The sequence below is a fragment of the Glossina fuscipes genome, unplaced genomic scaffold, assembly GCF_014805625.2.
Source record: "Glossina fuscipes isolate IAEA_lab_2018 unplaced genomic scaffold, Yale_Gfus_2 219, whole genome shotgun sequence".
Classification (NCBI taxonomy): Eukaryota; Metazoa; Arthropoda; class Insecta; order Diptera; family Glossinidae; genus Glossina; species Glossina fuscipes.
The window spans coordinates 58,108-78,043 of NW_023998562.1; the positions used below are offsets into that span (position 1 = coordinate 58,108).

Consider the following 19,936-nt stretch of genomic DNA (forward strand, 5'->3'; position numbering starts at 1 on the left):
ATTTCGGAATGGAAATATACAAATTTTATTTGAAATGTACTGTACTTAAGGCTTATATTTAACGCATTTTTCATATTTTCGTTGGCCTTAAGGAAAGATTTGTGTAGAACGAAATAATACACATTTTTTAGATGCATCTTATTAGGCCATAATACCGGTTTACAATACCCAATAATACGCAGCAGATGCCATATAATGTTCGTATGTTCTTAATGAGTCATCTTACTCGTAATATCCGTTCGTTCGTCTTCCGTTCTCGGTTTTCGTATTTGCGGCTTAGTTCTTATTCAATACTAGCACGACTGCCCAGAATACGTGGCAAGCTTTTAACTTAATTCAGTTATTTTATGCAAACTCGGTTAAAGGTGCCTGTTGCTTAAGTAGATCGACGTATGGGCAAGTAAAGTTACCTTAAGTATAAGTTCGTATAAGTGAAACACACGATGTATGCATTTGGTCTAATATGCATAGTGAAGTTGATATGTCTTCTTCATAGGCGTAAAAAAAATGTTCACTACAATAACAACAACACTCGTTATGATCAATAAATTTGAATTGTACTAATAAAAAAGCGTACGAAGAATGGGTATATATAGGTTTTTATTGATATTGCGTGTTTTGCTGCACAGTTCAATGAAAACATATGACTTGATATAGGCATTTCAATTAAAGAGTAATAATGAACAGTCTTATGTAGAAGTAATGAAGAAGTAACACACACATTCAATTATTAACTCCCAGTTACAGAGGCATGCAAAGCAAAGATCACTGCTAGCAGTCAATAAATTTCAAACGTACAACGAACTCATGGAAACATCATTCCATTTCAGAATGCATTTAACTTTCCTTTTTATTGCAATTTTGTAATGTTTGCTTTAAGCGCAACCAAAATTCATACGTACGTAGATAACGCACTTTCTTATTTCTCAGCTTACTCAGCTAATTAAAGTACCGCCATCGCCATTCTCCTTTCAATCTTACCACGTAAGTAGATTAAAAGCTACAATAATCGATTTTATCATATTTGGTCCCAACTGGTATTATTTTGGAAGTCATTATGAAAAATTTTCCTGTTAAGCGTTGTTTGCCCGTAACGATTAACATATTATTTTTATAAATGCGTTCGTCTCATTTATAGACAAAATAAAATTTGTAGATATTTGTTAAGCATAATCGATGTAGTGATCTTCGACGTTTTAATTTCAATCTGGTATCAATTCAATAGAGTACAAGTGTTGCATTAACAGCTTGGCCGCTTTTTAAAAATGTTTGTCGTTAATCTGACTTAACGACAACATTGTACTTACAAGGAATTAAGAATTCGGGACAATTGTTTCTGCGAATATTACAGTGAAAATCTGGTCTTATATGAAATCAACCGAAAGAAATGGCAGCGCTAATTCAATACTTCCTTTAATACGGAGAGACAGATGCAGGCTACGTTCGTGAAGTCTATTGTAATGAGGCTTGTACGCCTGCGGTAACTGTTGTTCGGCATGTGCGTGAGACTTTTCTTTTTCAAGTTCCCTTCATGCCTACATTAGAGTTATATCGAGAAATGAGACCTCCCTTCGGTATCTTCAAAAAACGAGTCATCTTTCGGTGTGGAATGCGTTTGCTGCTAGAAAATCAGAAAGCAAGCAAGTAACGACCGACTACAGACAATAATTAATGTTTTTTACTATAACAGTTCGTTTGTAGTACAAAACTTTTGAAAATTAGCAGAACGTTATTTTTGCATAGAAAAAAATAATCCCGAAACACATGCAATTAACGATTTCAAGGATTTTGAAAAATTTAATCAAATCTTCATACTATAGAGAGAAGGCAACAATACTAATATGTACCTGCCACAATGCCACAAATGCCACAAAAGTCGCCAAAATTGCGTAAAACTCTCTAACAAACACAAAAAAATGAAGAAGAAAAGTTACGTAGAATATAATGCAGGGGAATTACAGCCTTCAAGTCAGTGTACCTAGACAACTGCGACGCATGTAGATGTGCGCAGTGAAATCTCGCTTAAATAACCATTGAACTCTCTATATTTTTCTTAAGGTTTTAACAATTTTCTCGTTTTTATTAGGAGGGATTTGGCAATGGCGGTAGGAACGAACGCAATGTTCTTACGAAAATTAATCCCAAGAACAAAAGCAGATGCAAACATGTTCTTAAACTGCAATAATCATTTTTGCAACCGTCACTGTCTACTTTCAAACTAACCAAAGGCTGAGAATGCGTACAAATTTTTTGATGACCTTCACTACTCTAGTGTGCGGACTTAACTTCAAATGCAATTTTCTAATAAATATTAAAATTTACATATTTCTAGGAAAGCCGCACGTTTGATGATTTGAGTTTTCATGAAAACTAGCCGATTTTTTAGGAAACAAAACTCCAAAGAAAGTAAAAGCCAAAGAGAAAATTATGACTCTTTAGCTCATTGATGCAGCTGGCGACTGCGGAAAAGAGCGGAAATTTATCGGAAAACTCGATTAACACAAAAATGTCGCAATGAATTTAGGTAAAGGTAAGTAACTTGTAAAAAGGTGTTTAAGCAAAATATTTCTGGAAAGCAAAATGTGTCGAGTCAAGGGAGTTGAGAATGAGAACTAAAGCGTTGTAAATATAACTTCCTGTATATAATTTTTAAATAGATATCCTAAGAATTGTAAATAAAGCCTATACTAGCCTAAAAATCACTGTCCAATGGTGCGAACTTAATTTCAGAAGGAGTTGAATAAGAACGTAAATCAACTTACAATATATTTTCTTAATTTTTTTCTTTTTATCATTATTCTGTTTCGAACTAGCGGCGAGTGCTCCTTATTTTCCCACCGCAGACGCACGGCCGTGTTTGTAACGCTTAGAAGGAAGGATCAGAAACCTAATAAAGGGCACATATATATATATTCTTGAGCCAGTATCAGACTATAAATCTAACTTGGCCAAATCGGTCCACGTCTACCTAATCGTACACAGTATGAAAATTTCACTACTCTCGGTTTTGCCTTACGTTCAGGAACGGCAGAATAAAATTTTTTAAAAGTAATTATAGATAACAGTAAATAAAAAATAACAAATATTAATAAAAACCAATTTTTAAAAATGTATGATTGATGTCATTGAAGACAGAGATTTATTTCCCAGTTCAACTAATTTCACAGTTGCGGCAGGTTGAAGTAGCAAAAGATCTATTTAGGAACTTTTTGCCTAATTCCTTACGAATATTGAGATTAATTCTTCATGTATATAAAAAAGAAAAGATTCTTTGGTTTTTATGGAGAATCGTTTGCCACGAAAGCGTACTTACTACGTTTGTAAAGAGTTAAGAAGTTGGTATCGTTCGACAGTGGGAAATTCAAGCAAGTTTTTGATGTGCAGTTGTGGCGAGCACTACGCAAATACTTGCGGATTTCTTTTTTAAATTTGCAAAAAAAAAAATGAAAATTGATTAAAAAATTAAATAATAAAGTAATTGTATTGAACGAATGGCGATACCTACGAAAATATTCAAAACTTCAAAATAATATATTAATATATTTAGGTACGAGAAAAGTCTTCTCCGAATCTGTTGAATGTCGCACGTTTTCTCAGAGTATTTACGAAAAAGTTCAGGTCTGGAGTAATAGTTGTTAAATTATAATAAATAAAACAAAATAATAGAGAAAAAAACGGTACATATCATCATTATTGCGTATATGTTACGTGTATATGGCGTATCGCAAGATAGCTTTATATTGTCAATGGGGGAATATAAGACGGTCACAATCTAATGCGTGCATAAACGTTCATATATATACATTTATATATGTCCACTGCTTTTACTGCCACCATCTCCACGTTCTAAGAGCAAAGACTGCCTCATTTTGAGTCCTTCGAAAAGTTTTTTTTTCCATGCCATGTCTGTGTGTATTGTTTAGTGGATTCTTATACCTTTTCTTTTTTTTTTTATGTGTGTGTAAACACACATTAGTTACGGTTTTATGAAAGCGTTGTGGTGTTTTCAGTTGGGCTGTGTCTGTTGATTGTGTATGTATGTGCATGGCCCTTTTTTTATGGAACAATGTCCTTTAGATGAGAGCAAACGAACTTTATAATAATGGAATTTTCGTTATTTCATTTTCTTTCGTATATCCCGTAAGTATATGACGACGGGCATTAATAATGATAATAACTTCAAAATAGACAACGATGTTCATGATAGTAGTGATGATCTTACTCATGCCGTTGAGGAGTTTGATAATGTTAACAACCTACAAGAATTCTGCGTAAAACGGAGTTCGCCTTTTCGTTTATTTCATGTTTATCTCATTCATTCTGTTCGCAGCATCCAAAGAAAATTTATTAAAAGTTTTATAAGATTTACTATTATTTTAGACATCATCGCCATGCGTATACCTCTTCACTCATGGTCTTATTCGTAAGTCAATCGATTGTCAAAATTGCTAAGATCGTTGCGAAGAACTTTAAGCGCCGCTCAATCTCTCTGTCCATTATTGGTTTTTTATTCGCGCACCACACAAACCGTGTTCCGACTGCGACTATGATAAGAGTTCTCGAAGTCATAAGAACAGATTTATCTTTCTAGCGGTCTTTTCATCTACATATATATAAAAAGCTGACGCTTCCAGGTACAAGTTAAGATAAAAACGTACAAACTATGAGTTCTCTATGTACCCAATTGTCCTCTCATTATCTCATAAGATTTTTAAGATATTGAAAGCTACAGCAATTAATTATCCGTCTATTTTCGTACACATCTGTTAACCTAGACGTTATGGGAATGTTCAAACTTCACTTCTGTGCAATCATCGGATTTTCTGTCTGCATGGGCAGTTACAAATCCAAAATTGTAACCAAAGTGGTTAAATTTGCGTTAAAAAATTCGAAAATTTCAAGCATATTAAAAAATCTTCAATATACGTAGTTTAACAAAAACAAAACAAAGAACATATGTATTTACGAACCTATCAAAATCCTATCTGACATTTAGTTTAAAAAGCTGGTAGTAATAGCCAATTTTCCAAAGTGAGTCAATAGCGAACAGTGTCCGCTTGTTTACTTTATATAAAAAAAAAAACATAACGGCCGAAAAACAAATGCAGAAATTCTGGAGTAATTAAGTAATCTTGATTATTTAATTTAAATTCCACCTTGTAAAGTAATGCAACACTAGAGTGCTCGATATGTCGTCTATTGTCAAAAATATAAGCAAGTTTTGCCCTAAAGCCTGTACTTCTTTTACATGTAATACACGTTGGGATTCTTTTCCAGTTGCTGTTGTTACCGTTGGTCGGCTTTCCTTGCGTTCTTTTATTCTTTCTTTGGCTATTGTTTGAAAAGTATGTCGTCGCTGGTTATGCTCGTGTACATGTGAGATGCTTATGTATCAATGACCTTAATAGAGAAGAATTCTTTGCGAACTCAATTTTTTCCTATGTTAGCATAAGTTTAATATTCTATCCGATTGTTCATTTATATGCTCTGGCAGTTGAAAACTTAAAATTGAAAAAAATATATATAAGTAAACGTGCTTTTCTGCAAGATATTTTTATATTTTGGAAAAAAATTTCTTAAACACTTTTTTGCTACAATTTTTATATAGTGCTTATATACAAAATTATTGATCGGAAATGTTATTTTGATTGAAAAGACACTCATAACTCAGCGAAGAGATGTTTTAAATCTATGAATCTGCTTACTGTACACTGCGTGCTTATCGTTTACAATCTGTTTCAATTTTCTCTTACATGTTGGGATCTGCAATTTCAATGAGTAAGTTGAGGAATGAGTTTAAATTCAATTTTATCTATAATGTCCGTAAAGAATATAGCCTGATAGCAGAACAAATGAATGAAACACAAGCGTGCCAGGAAGGGTGAATAGCGAGTTAATCAAAGAACCTGAACAAAAGCTGACAAGTGAAATGTGTAATTAAAACGCAGGTCTCAAAACGATCTTAAGCTGTCCAAACCATATGCGCGCATTAAGCTTGGGCCGGCAATTTATCTTGAACTAAAGCAATAGTATATTTATTTATTTCATTATTACCTATTATTACAGTTAATAATAGCAGTTCTTTCTAATTTCAATGTGTCACATACACATTTAAATGTAAACAATTCAACACCTAACATTTTTTCTTGTGCTTCTTGTGCTTCAAACTAGCATCAAATCTATTGAAAGTTTTGCCAGCATAGATGTTTAAATCTTACAGCTAAGTAACGTACAGGAGGGGTTAAGACAAGGTCACCTTTAATTAGATCGATTTGGAAAATTAATCTGAACACCTTTTAGTGCAATAACGAACGTTATTGTCAATGCGTTCGACTGCACTATTTTAACGATCATTCTCTAAATAAGATTTTATTTTCAAAAAGGCTTTGCATCAAAGAATTTGCTGTTTGTAATATTTCTCAAGAGACATAAGGATGCGGTAAATTTGTATCAGATGACTTGAAATTTTGTATGGCAAAAAAAATTAAATCTTAAATACTTTGTGAAAATTTAATCAAATTTACTATTTCCTATCTTACCTCCCGTGCAAACCGCCTCATTAAACGTGAAGCTTTATATACCACTAAGCATTTTACAGCGAAGGTAAATGAAGAATAGAATATCGACCAAGAATAAACTAAATTTAGATAAAAAAAAGGTTCTTAATAGTAATTTGACATAACAATTAAGCGCAGCTACTTTGGGCCCTTTATCTCTATTGGATATAAATTCCACTCGAAGTAAGAATTGTAATTAAAAGTGAGCCTTTATTTGGTAAAGAGTTACTTCGTTTTCTTTATGATGAAAACAGATAAAGAGTAACAAAATCTGTAGCGATGTTCAAATCAGTTCAAGTTTTGAGCCCGCTCCCATGGAAGAGTCGTCACGAAAAGTATGGCTTCACTTGAAAACGAGATGTAATGTTTGGTGTTTCATTACGAAACGCGGGTGAACTTGCCTCACTATAAGTTTTGATTTTTTTTTTAAAATTCTCGTTCTTTCAAATAAAACCCTCCATTTTTCCATTGTCTATCGAATGTAAACTTGTAACAAAATGAGTTTCTTTAACATGCTTTCGAACTTGATTTGAAGACCTCAGCCCCTACCTTCCTCTTTGAAATCGATCAGAAATTCTAGGAATGAAATGCACGAACCCCCGTTGCATCCACAGTTTTTGATTGGGATTATCCTTTGTTCCTATAGATAGCTCACGTTCTTTTCGCATATTTAAGTGGACAAAATTTTGTGTAAATTAGTGATCTGATGGCTTTAACGTGCTGTAAAATAAATCTGTTGCTGTAATATAGATAACGTCGCAGCTGAGCGAAAGAATGAAGGAGAATAGAGAAAGTCAAAGAATGTAAGGTTTAGAATAGTAGCCTATGGGATAAATTTCATTATTGAAGTTTTGAGTCTGCATTTCAATTTTTTCAGACACCAGTACGCATGAAATGTCTGTTATTTTCTTATTTTATCTTTCGTCTAATCTATAATTTAATTATTATCAATTAAGTAAAAATTTTCTTGACAAATTTCTTCAAGACAAACTATAGCGATAGCTATTGAATGCCATGAGCATTATCATTAAACCAGGTCATTGTCTAATAATCCACTCACACTTTCAGGTACGACAGTGTTAATTTGTGAAATATTCACAAGTCTTAATATTTGATCTTAAGACAAAAAAAAATTATAATATACTTGCAACAAATTTCATTCATTACACTGATTGTGTTTGTCATTTTAAATAGTGGTACGGGGCGCTCCTAATACAATAAAATGAAGAGAACACGAAACATTAAGTGGGTTGTCCGTCAAAACGTCATAAGTATTTTGAAAATGTAAAAAAAGAATAGACACTTAAGGTTGTTACGAACTATGAGCGTTATTGAGAAAAGTAAAACCCAGAACAAATAGAAAATAATATAGATTTTGAAAGCGATTACATGGGATCGAAATAAAGAAGCTAACTCCCCAGAATACTTGCTTATAATGAAAATCTTCATCTAGTTTGGAGAAGTACTGTCGCACTTCATCGACTAGAAAACTGTACTCAAGCATGGCCTAATGGGTTGATGTCGGCTAAAAAACAACTAGCGCATTTCATTCGTCTCTTTTGGTATCAGATTGTACAACGTGATGGTTGACGAACGAATCGTAGTTTGACAAAGCTTTTTAAAAATTGCAGAGATCTGGCTTTTTCTTCCCTATCAAGCCAGTTTATTCCCTATCAAGCCGGCCTACTATCAGCTTAGGCGTTTTTAAAACTTTTCCTTAGCAACTCGAATGTTTTGAAGTGGACGGGATTACTTTAGATTTCTTTGGATCCCTAGCCTTCCCTTAACCTGCTCTAATCAGTGTTAATCTGTTCTAACAAGTCTTAACCTGTTTTAACTAGTCTTAACCGACCTCAACGCATTAAGCATTGTCACGCACGTCTTTCGAACAGTTCGTCTCTGCTAGCTTAACTTATACGCATGCTCTGCAAGTTAGTGTTGATTAACCAACCGTTTTAAATTCAATCATTAACCAGTTGAAACGGCAAGATGGCGTACTCTTTCAACATATCCATTTACGAGAAACGCGGTAAAGCAGCACCAGAAATTAGATTCGCTGATAAACGATTTGGGTGTGCGTTGGTTACATGAACTAGGTTGACATAAAAAAATGATTTAAACTATAACACACTGTGTAATTCATGATTTTTGCTCAATCTAACATCTGACTACACAGCGAACGTTGCTTTAAACAACACAATTCGTGCAAGGTGTATAAATAATTCATTACCGACATAAATTAGCGTACATTCAAAATCGAACGCAACCTACTAATAATTAGAGAAGTTCGAATTTCTATTGAGGTAAAGCTCTACTCCCAACACGCATGAAGGCTCTACATCATTCTGTTCCTTAATTTTAACAGAAGCATACTTTACCCATACACTTAAAATTTACATAAAATGTTTACATAAAGAAAGCAAAATTTTGAACTATAATTACTTTAGGGCTCTATCTGCTAGTCAATATATTGCTCTACTTAAAAAAACTTTTTTTATCATAACTCATTATTTAAAGCTTTTTTCCTTAAAATAACTTTTTTCGAATATATTGAACACATCTTTTTTTTTTTCTTTGGCTTCCGAGCATATTCATTTTATCCCCGCTTTTGTAATATGGGGCAATGTGCTTGCAAGCGCCTATTAAATATATAGAGTTTCTTCTACGGATTTTGAGTCAATTATTTATCATTACTTTGATATTTCTACCCATCCGTCGACAGGAGTTCCCATAATTGTAAAAAAAGGTTTGAAATGCAATACGTGGTATGCAAAAATGTGGAATGGATTCTCTGAAATGATTTAAAAACGAAATAAATTTTATTCTTTTACCTCAGTCGGTGTTTGTCGAGGATTCCTCTCAAAGGTTTTTTTATTACATTTTCTCTTTAAGTTTTGCATGAATTGCAGGCAATTCACTTAAAAGTTTATACCTATATATCCCGCGAGTAATGCATACGCTTTCAGGCAGTATGATAGAGAGAAAGGCAAATGTTTTTTTATGTGCGGATATATATCGGAAACTAAAAATTGTTTAATATTTATTGCTTTAATTCTATTGCGTGCGTTTCTTATCGATTTTACATCTGAGGCGCTGTAATTTCGTTAATTTTGCGAATTGAATATAGATACCGCGCCCAATTTTCTTGATTTTTTTAATTAACGAAAGTTAATCTGTCAGACTTATAAGAGATTCGCAGTAACTTATTTGAATTATAAAAGTGAATCCGTTGAGTCCAGTTTAGAAAAGCAATTTATTCAGTCATGAATGGTTTACTTTTTAACTTCGCGTTAACTGTGAAAAGGAATGAAAATGTTCCCATTCCCTGCTTGCGGGGGAGAGTTTGGCTTTGATTTTTGTTCCAAATTACTGCTTCACTGTTTGTGATCGTGTGCGTACCGGCATAGAATCACGTACTCTTGTGTCAAGTGTCTGACTACTTCCCAATGTTCAAAATATGTAAAGCATGTTTCCGGAAATCAAAGGCAAAATACCTAATGAAACCGTTTCTGTTTCGGTGCTGGATGTAAAAATTTTTAAAGTAATTTTGTAAATAACGCATAGGATGACACTTGTGGTATTGGAAAAACGCTTTAGGCGTAATGTATCGCCACCAGTCTTGGGGAAATCTGTTTTTTAAAGCATTTGCAGAGGTAGTGATGCGGATAAGTAAAATATTTTTGTTTGTAGAAACAGTCGATAGAACTGAAGAGCAGACATTTACGATATTCTTTGAAAAGTTCTAAACGATATCATAGGCAACTATTACAAAAGTTTGTGGGCGGAAGTTGTGATGAGTTGCACACGATATTGAGAGGACGTCAAGGAATTATCAATAAATGCATTTTATATTTATTATAATTTTTACCTTTTTCATAATTGTTTTAAAAATTAATAGTCATCACTTTATATATTACTATTCCATACTTACTATTATAAGACGAGTTTACACTACTTACGTACACACTTACGGAGACACTTATATGCCAATGAATAAAGAAACGTCTCAACAGGTTAAATGTATCATCAATTTTCGTCAAAGCTTTAGTAATGTGAACAATTTTTTCCTAATTAATGTTTCGAGTTATAACGCATAATTTAATAAATTCTGAAATTCTTTCTCTTCCTTCAGGATTACTCGTAATAACCAACCGTTAAACTAGTTAACTAATAGAAATGAAACTATGATAAAAAATCATAGAGAAAGGAGGCTTTAAAACGAAATTGAAACTATTGAAACTATTTATGCAGTGGTGAATACATTGTTTTTTGTTGTTGCAGTTCATTGTCGTGATCACGCACAAGAATTACTAAAAAGGGGCTTCTCTTATACGTATATACGCGTATAATTAAGTGAGAAGGATTATGAGTGCATTATGTATGTAATTCTATGGTATCTTAAAAGTTATATTTTCTCTGAAGAATTTTCTAAGAAAGGAGTCTTTAGCAAAACAATACGAAACTGCTGACAAATAGATAATTACCTTTTCTTGTATGTTCCGAAATAATTTAATTTTTTATTCCCTACCGTCCCCCGAAAGAGTGAAATTTTGTCAGGTGATAATGAATGTGTATCGCTCTAACCACATGCATACCTTACACATTACCTGTAATATCCGTATCGGCCTAGTATCGGCCGTAAATAATATTAAATTTCCATAAAGGTCATAGTTGACTAATAATCTTGCATGGCAGAATTCGCAAAGGCCAATAAAACTGTTTGAAAAATAAATAGCTAATCTGTGCAGTTTACTACGTGTAGGCAAAAATGCTGCTTCAAGTTCAAAGAAGTTGCCAAAAAAGTAAATGACACTAACGGCACACAATGGAAATGAAAGAAAGAATGGAAGAAGCAAAGATAACGATTGGAATAATGGGTAACCAATTATAAATTCGTAGATGGTAGTAACGCATCAAGCTGCATCGCTACACATAAATATTGAGGTACTAAAAGCAGATAAAAGGCTGCAATTAGGGTATCATTTTAATGTATTCTATACAATTATTCGACTTAATTAAAACAAGTTGAAACTGATAGCTACAACGTAAACATTTCAGATCTCTTTCAAGGCTGCTTCATTTGCTAAATCACTCTACCAGGACAGTATTTGAAAGATTTGAGAGTCGTTTCTTAAACGAGACATGGGGACATGAACTTAATTTAAAATATGTTTATGAACTTCCCGTACATTGTTCTTGTATGCACGTACATATAAGTTTAAATATATATGTATATTATATAGAGATATATCTTACAAGATGATGTTTACAGATATATTGCGAGCAGAATAACAAAATTAGTCAATTTATTACTTGATTTTCTTCTTAGACCTTTTTTCGCAATTTTTATTTTGTTTTTTTAAGTTTAAGAAGATGGAAACATCCTACAAGGATTTTATGATTTTACGACGAACCATTGCATACATGATTTTCTCATTCGACTTTGCATTGATTGAAATTTGTAAAATTATTCTTCAAATTCGTATATAAACATTATAATAGTTGATCTTTAGGTTTTACACTCAAATAATATTTAGAAGAAGAAGAAATAGCGCAACAGTTTGAGCGGATTGGACAGCGTGGATGTCCTCGGTGCGATTAGGATCTCAAAAATTGTTACTTGGCACTTATATTTACGATTAAATAAATTTAAAGTTTGAGCTCATAGACCAAAGCAAAGGCGGAAGTGCCAAGTTTAACTAATGGCGTCCGTAAATTTAAACAGCTGCCACAGTTACTCATTAGAATGGTATGAGAGCCATACTTGACCAACTTACGAGGCCACAATTTAAAAACTACTTTGCAATAACCATTGACTTGATCTCATGCGATAATATGTTGAGATGAGATGTGCCCTGCTTAATTTTTTTCGTTTTCATTATGAACTTTAATTTTTTTTTTGTCTTATAACTACACACCATACATATCTGTACGTGTGAATGCATACAAGTGTATATATATATATATATATATATATTCATATATATATTCAAGAGGGAAGGTTAAACGTCTTCAGTTGTAAGAATCAATTAAAAGACAAAATAAAGTACTCTCATACATATAGTTGACACAGCGATGTTCTCTTTTTTGTGGTCAATTCCAAGTAATGCGAGGAAAGAATCTTATAAAACACAGGTGTGTGCATAAACATATATGCAACTCCATAAGAGAACAAATCCAAATACTTGTGGCTTTTCATTTTTAATCCTCCTGGCATTATAAAATTGGATCCGTTCATTAGGGACAATATTTTCGGTGATTTGGTAGCCAGGCAGTATTCATTAACTTTCATGCCATCGCTTAAAACGCTGTACTCGATCGAATCTTTGTTAGCTTAATTGTAGCGAAAAATCGAATATTAAAAATCTTTCTAAGCTGGTTTCACGTGTTGCAAGGAGAAGCGTGAAACTTCAATATAAACGACCTTGCGAACAACGATTAAATAAAACGTTTCTCTAAAAGCTAATTCGACCAAGTGCGTCTTATTTATATTGTAAACGGCTTTTCCAAGGGTGAAGGCAACTTTTCGTCGATTCACTTGATTTTCGAACTTATTACTATTATTATTATTAATTTCGCCAGAGAAATAAATTCTAAGACTAAACTCTTAAAAGCACTAGCATACCTAAGGCTATCGCCTTTTATTAAAAACTCTACCGCACTTGAGATTCGAACCCACGACCATTGACTTGCTGGTCAAGATTCCTCGCCTTCGGCTACTCAGGCGGATTTTCGAACTTAACACGAGAATCTGAAAACCAAACTAGAAATTCTAAACAAAAGTATTTTATTTTACTATTAGATTTTGCTAATTTTAAGCGGATCTATGGATCAGTTTAATTGTGAGTAATAGAAGGAGGTAGAGATTCCTAATTTAGCAGCATACCTCTAGACAAACTTTTGTAATCCTGCCAGCGACTAGTCGACAAACAAGTAGGCGGACATGGCTGCGTCGAATTCTCTTTTAAGTTGATAAAAAAATAGATTCTTTATAATGTCGCCTGCGTGTAGCTGCACGTCTTACTGGTACAGCATAGACCGCTACAAGTATGCAAATTTTTGCTAAGTGTTTAATTCAAAACATAAAAGTTGATTTATTGGTTCCAATAGCAGATCCAATTACTATGCAAATAATAACTTTCCCCAGAACGTTGGTTATAGCATTCGCAATTGAGAGTATATTGGGTACAATTTGGGTCGATATGTTTTATGAAAAGAATATAAGCGTAAAGCACCTGTTTCTAGGTGATAAAGTGATCAATATGCTGCGCTCAAGACTATGGAAAGCAAATATCAAATGCCAAACAATTAATGTAACATTAAGTGAAAAACTATAAGCAATTGATGTGAACACAAGGATACTTCGGCAGACATAAACCATTTTCATAAATAATTGTTAATATATAGCTAAACTTAAAGGAATCACTAAATGCAAAAGGTTGAGAAATAGCAAATATTAAAGAAGAAACAAGTAATAGAAGTGCTTGCAGGCAATTTCTATCACTAATTTATAACCTTTCAGACGACCTATTTAATCCTTGCTTTCTTTCCGTTTTCTCTTTCCTCTCAAAAAGGAAAAGTATTACAAAAAAAAGCTTTTCATGAAAACCTTAAAAGAATGCATTGCATAGAATCCCCATTGAACTGCTTAACCATCGAAAGAGAAAAGTTACACGAACGGATTTAGCACTAATTGAAATTTAATGCTCAACTGGAGAAGCACTTTTATAACAACAGAACAGTATAAAATTGTAGAAAACGTTTCAAACCAAAAATATTGTCCCGATGATGATGATGGTACTGACTATCAATATGTTTATGTATATATGTTTAATATCCGCACTACAAAATATATGTATCTAGATGTGATATATAAATGTGATACGGCATGCCCATATATCTATATAAATATAGGAACCTATTCGTTTCTCGATTGACGATAAATGAAATCGTATAGAGCGGACGTATATGCATGAATACGTCTTAAATATAAATATTAATTTTTCGTACTTTTCCTATGCACATGTGCTTATGTCCTTAAGCTATAATTAAGCTTATACAGTTTTCGCGAGGGAAAAATCCTAATAAAAAAATTGCGCCCTTACTTACGTTGGCTTTAACCTCGTTTTGATTGCTGCTACTATTCGAAGTTGGTGACTTATCCATTTTAACGTCAATTTCTTTTGCAAATTTTTGAATAATTAAAAAAAATTTTTTTTTTTTTTACTTTTTTGTTATTTTTAATTTTTAAGTAACTTGTTTTGTAAATTAAATTTTAATTCAGAAATACTTTAGAACAATTTTTTGGCTTTTTTCAAGTTTAACTTTAAAAAAATGCTCTTCTTTCTACTCGTTGTAATGATAGCGCGTTGAAGACCACCAAGTAACTGTTACTGTTTAGTAGGACAACTACCTTAAACGGGCAATGTCTTCAATTTTAAGCTATACGTTATAGCTGTACAAACGACAGTAACAATACAACATGTACAAATGCGAACTTGTATCACAAAGCGAATAGAAAAAGAGCGAAAGCGAAAAAACCAAACTTAAAAACATATAAATACTTAAAAATGAAAACATTTGCTATTGCTGTTCTTGTTGTTCTTGTCGTAGGTATTTTAGCTTTTATCTTTTAGTTCCGTTTTAACAAAAGTAAAAGCTTTCAACTATTTGAGAATCGTTTTCCGAGTTGCCAGCGCGTCAGTTCCGTTTACCGGTAAAGCGGGATTTCCGCTGTTTTTCTCTCCCCTTTTTAATTATTCTCATCTAATTGAAAAAACTCAGAAAATAATGTTACATTAAGCTCAAAAGTATTTCCGGCCAAAACGCGGTAAACACATTCGAAACTTTAATTAATTAAGCTCGCAGAAGTTCCAATCTATAAATAATGGTAGCGTTGCAGGGCGAATGCTCTTCACGCGATGTAGCAAACTTGCTTATTCAATATTTGCGTTGCGAAAACGTGACACAAAATTTTTGTTTTGAAAAGCCTTTGTTTTTTTTTATACCCGGGTATAGATAGATATATGTACGAATTGATATCGCTCAAACTGTTTTTAATAGGTAAACAAACAGAATTTATGGATATGGAATTTATGGAGTAAGTTGATTATAGATATATATATATATTGCAAATAATACACTGAACAGGCTTGCAAATGTGGAAAATGTCTAACAAGTCTAAAATTATCCTACCTTTATGGGTAACAAACACATATACATGCAGATGATGTAGCCAGGCTGCAAGTAAGCTTGATGGTAAGGTATATTGCTGTCCATAAATTGGAGGAGTGACTATACTTTCCTAATTTCATAAAATATATACTCTATATATATTCTAAATTGAGCAGACTTAAACAGTCCGAAGTGTTACGAAATACATAAACGTTCGTAATGAATTTGAGGTCATCCCATTAAGCGCCGGCCAATTTTCGTCTTCTTTTATTCATCGGACAGCAATTTGGGGTCTTGCTCTACTCAATTTTGGGTTCACAGGAGAAATACAATTTGATATGGGTTAGATTTTTCAAATCAAACAACAAAAATAACATCAGTCGAAAATGCATGATTAGGGAAATGCTCTGCACCAATTGCAGTTCAAAACTAAAGGAATATTCTTAAGTCTCTAGCGAATTTCGACAGCATTAATTTTACCGCATGTTAAATATTGGGAATGTGGTACTTTACGCAGAAATGAAAAAAAAAATTGAATAAGCCAAATGCCACAAGGAAATTATGTTACAGAATAAGTCCGAAAATTGTCGCGGAAGATATTTGGTGGTAACATTTCTCGCTAGCGTTTTTTTTGTCAGAGCTCGAATATTATATTTCTATCACAAAATTGAACTCTATAGAGAAACATCGGTTTCAAATTTCAGTCGGCGCTTTTTTTGTTTATTTATATTTCGTCTTTTTCCTTTTTTTGTGAATTTCTTTACTTTGGTAGATTTTGGAGGAATTTTAATACAGAATGGCGGAGTTTACTGAATTGCGTTATGGTTTAAGAGCACGTGACTGGATTTATTGATTGTGCAATGATTTAACGAAATTTCGGAGGTTTAACAGAAAAATCGCGGCATATGATTTCAAATGAATACTTTTGTTCTTCACTTTGTGACAAGATCGAGTTCGACCTGAACAAGGTACTTAAATCGCCACAGGGGCTTAGGAGTCGTTAATGTGGCTGAGAGACGAAACCAAGCAAAAGCGGACCGAAAACCACGACTGTAAGAAAACTTAACCATAAGCTTTTACGTGCGTTTGACGGCCTTCATCCGCTGCATAACCTGACTAACTAACTTACTAATACTAAATGAAAAACTGTTATTTAATGTAGAGAAAGGCCAAAATTATCGAATTTACCAGTTGTGCGCATTGATAATTCGCAATATTTTATCATTTTCACTAATCGATGTCGCTGATCAGAATTCATTCAGGCACCTAATAGTACACATTTGCTCCACTTGACATGCTGCACACTTTCCCGTCATTCAACTGAGCTGCAAATAAGACACGCCTGGTGTGCAATTACTACTGCAATTGCTGTTATTTCGATACGGATTTGATATTTTAATAAAGTCACCCCGTTTTGCAATATAGCCAATGTGAAATTAACATAGCGCATTCTCTCAGCTTTCTAGGTTAACGGACTCTCATATTAAATTTATTCGAACAGATATCAGTACGCTGTCGACCTCCATGCAAAAAAAAGTTTTGCATTGAACAATTTCGAATATCTTATTGAAGTCAGAGAATGCGCGTACACTTAAATCCACTAATTTTTATACTCAGCACCGAAGTATGGGGGTTATATTCATTTCGTCAAAACATTTGCAACGCCCACAAGAACGCGTCAGAACCCCCACAAGTGTATATCTTCTTGATCAGCGTAAAATTCTGAATCGACTAAAGCATGTTCGTCTGCCCGCGTGTGTAATGTCCATTGTAAACTTTCTCCTGTCTCCAAAAATGAAGCTATCGACTTCAAATGTAGCAGAAATTGGAAATTCTTGCGTCGAAGAATACGGTAACAGCGCTGCGTAAAGGGAGGTCTATTCTTCAAAAGGAATATAAAATTGGTTTTAGCTCATTGCTCATAAAATACAGCAAATAGGCCACTAAAATTTGAACTTATATTCTGTGGCCGATGCTGGAATACCTCTACGAAAATGGAAAAAGGCGCGTCTTTTCGATTTTACAGTGTGTCATAATTTCTTTTTTTTTTCATATCTTTGTAATGTACAGAAGACAGCTTCAAAAACCCCATAGAGTAAATAATTCTTAGCCAGTTTCAAATTCGGAATGCAACTAAGCATGCCAACATTCTCCCTTTCGCAAAAATGAAGACATCGTTACAAACTTGCAAAAGAGTTTGCAAGTGACCTAAGCTTTTCAAAAGAAGTGCCTACAACACTATGAACATCTTTGCTTTCCTTGTTTATTGCTTGTTACCCATAAAGTGTAACACTTACACCATATAAATTTCCACTTTTATTGAAATCAGCCGCGCCTACCCAGCATTGTAGGGCTCTTTTTTTTTGTTTTCTTTTAGGATAATGGTATAAAAGATGGGTATAAAAGATTTGGTTGCGGCCAAATCTAATTTTCTTACTTGTTTGTGTTTCTCTTCATAAGAATTATCCCAGCGTTTGGTATTTATTGCAGCAAAAGATGGCAACCTATTGTAAAGCTTTCTTTCTTTTTGCATTGCTAGTTAAACCGTTCTGTAGTTACGGTCGTTATTCTTTATGTCGCGAATAGTTATCGCAGTTGTTGCGTCTTTTAATATGCAAACGAACCGCACTTGTGTTTGTATTTTTATTATTTTGTTTTTATGGCATATTTTATCGTTACCTACATTTTAGATCTTAAACTTGGTCATTCACTCAAAAACTTAACCATGCAAACACACACACACATATATATATATATATATATATATATTTATGTATAGATATACATCAATGTGTGTGCATGCAAAACCACATGAATGCATTGCACAAGAAGACCTGATTTTGTATACAATACAAAACGCATAGGTCACAAAAGTTACCAATATCCTAGATAAGAAGAGAAAACTGCCAAATGAGGCATTCTTTGCAATATATGTGTTAGTAATGATAAAAAGGTGTTTGAAAAAGGAGCTGCTATCGCAAACTTAATGTAAAATATTGAAAGTTAAGATAATATTTCTAACTTTTATAAGTTTACAAGAAATGCATTGTTCTCCTTGTTCTCCTGTTTCCCTCTGGTTTTCGTTTTTCGGAAGGTGGCTTATAAATTTTGCTCATTTTATAACTTTTGAAGGTTAAACAATGTCATGCGTTCTTTTTTTGCACATATTGTTTTCCTTGTTATTATTACACAAGTTTACCCACATATGAGTACATATGAATGTATATGCGTATATATAAACAATGACTTTACTCATTGTTTTTTATTAACTTTTGTTCTGGATGTGATTGTTCGCCATTCTTGCTGTTTTGGCTTTTATGCTTTCTGCGAAATAAAAAGTGATTATAATAATAAAAACATGAAAGGCTAATTGTAATAGCTAATCCACATTATTGTAATACACAAATAATAGTTATGTGTGTTTATTTCTGTGGTTACATTCGAGCTTAAAAAAAGAGACACCTACAACATAAATGTCAGCATATATACGACGAAATTGAAAATACGTTGTCAACTCACAAAACTTGTCATGTTCAAATCAAACAAATGGACTCAAACTTAAGGAAAAGACATAGCAAGGGTCCTTGAAAGATATTTAACATAATTCTGAAATATTGAAATAGGAAAGAAAGTATAATCGTATTGCAGCTTATATCTTATACACCTGCTAGAATAGCAAATATAGTAACGTATTTTTTAATCTCTATCTAATGTTTTACGTTAGTATAGGCATCACACGGTAGCTCTGCAACGCATTACGTACGATGCTTTAGCCAGACAAGTGAAACTAAACCTTTTTGACGTAGTATAGAGTAAAGCAAACTCACATGCAAATGAACATAAGCACATGTTCAGTTGGGTGCCGCTTTCGGAGTTCATGTCTTACCATTATTCTGATGCTGTAGATCGGCTTCGTTAATTTCTAAACCTAATGCGTTAAAGTTTAATTTAAAAAAAATTAAATTATTTTGGACTCTCAGCAGATCGTGTTAAAGTTTTTCAAATTTTTCATGTCAATATCTACAAGCGAGTAGAACAGTATCATATAATAGATTCACGATCATCAATAATACGTTACGTTAAACTAAAATTATATCCAAGTGTAGTACGAACGCGAGGAGGAACACAAAAAAAAAAAAACGTTGATACAAATGTCAATATATTTTACGGGGTCTCGAATCGTCTCATTCGAATCATTTGACATG

At 33.2% G+C, this 19,936-nt stretch overlaps 1 protein-coding gene across 5 annotated transcripts in view; it reads right to left on the bottom strand.

The window, feature by feature from the left end:
* Nucleotides 1-19,936, bottom strand: part of LOC119642151 (uncharacterized protein ZK1073.1) — a 75,734-nt gene that overhangs the window by 29,422 nt on the left and 26,376 nt on the right. The window contains exon 1 of one of the 5 annotated variants that reach the window (XM_038041145.1): nt 14,667-14,684. The exons of the other annotated variants lie outside the window; for them this stretch is intronic. The gene's annotated coding sequence lies outside the window, so the exon portion shown is untranslated. Of the gene's footprint in view, nt 1-14,666; nt 14,685-19,936 lie in introns of those variants that run through there. 5 annotated transcript variants of the gene reach the window in all.